At 34.0% G+C, this 1080-nt stretch overlaps 1 protein-coding gene across 1 annotated transcript in view; it reads left to right on the top strand.

Annotated features, from left to right (window-relative positions):
• LOC106881606 (dynein axonemal heavy chain 5-like) overlaps positions 1–1080 on the top strand; it is a 222976-nt gene that overhangs the window by 78155 nt on the left and 143741 nt on the right. The window lies entirely within an intron of this gene.

The raw sequence follows: 1080 nt of genomic DNA, 5'->3' as shown, positions 1-1080 counted from the left end.
TATAGCTATCTGGTTCACCAGTCCCCAGTCAAATTGTCCAACCCATGCTAGCATGGAAAGCGGACGTTAAATGATGATGATGACACACACACACACATATATATATATATATATATATATATATATATATATATGTATGTATGTATGTATGTCTATGCATATATCATATGTATTTAGTTTGAAATGAAGCCTACATTTCACATGTAATCTTGACCTATTAATAGCCTTGGATGGGCCTGGCTCCAGCACCGTACTGAAATGAAATCACTAATAATATTAACTATCAGACTCTGAGCAATGTTGCCTACAATGGTTGCCATAAGAATCTATAGGATTACAAAAACACTGGTTAAAAACATCTGATATTACTTGTCACTGCACACTAGACTGTACGGTGATGAGTCACAGTCAAATGAAAAGCATATTGTATTTGTAAGTTACACCACCACCATCACAACAACAACTGCGTTGAAAATAAGTTAGCACAATATTTACCCTTAGGGGCTGTGGAACACTGGAAGACTATATTCAAGACTAAGTACCTTGTGGTATTTAACCCTTTAGTTACCATGTTTCTGTCAATGTATGCTGCATTTTTTTCAATTAATTTTTAAAATAATAAAGAATTAGTAAAATAAATTTCTCATTATTAAGCTGGGGTATGGAACAAATTAACATAAAATTTTGAAGGAAAATTATGATTTAGGCCACTTAAAAACAGTAAGTTTATGTCATAAAACCTGGGGCAGTCTCAGGTTTGATATTATCAAAAGGGTTTCTTATGTTTGTTTTATATTCTGAGTCTAAAATCAGGTTTAAAAAAAATTCTTGTTGTTACCTCTTTAGTCATTTTGACTGCGGCCATGCTGGAGCACCACCTTTAGTCGAGCAAATCGACTCCAGGACTTATTCTTTGTGAGCCTAGTACTTATTCTATCGGTCTCTTTTGCCGAACTGCTAAGTTACGGGAACGTAAACACACCAGCATCAGTTGCCATGCAATGTTAGGGGGACAAACGCGGATGCACACACATATACATGTGTATATATATATATATATATATATATATATATATATAT

The sequence above is a fragment of the Octopus bimaculoides genome, chromosome 20, assembly GCF_001194135.2.
Source record: "Octopus bimaculoides isolate UCB-OBI-ISO-001 chromosome 20, ASM119413v2, whole genome shotgun sequence".
Classification (NCBI taxonomy): domain Eukaryota; kingdom Metazoa; phylum Mollusca; class Cephalopoda; order Octopoda; family Octopodidae; genus Octopus; species Octopus bimaculoides.
The sequence above is the reverse complement of the archived record's forward strand: the minus strand, read 5'-3'. Positions and strand labels throughout refer to the sequence as shown.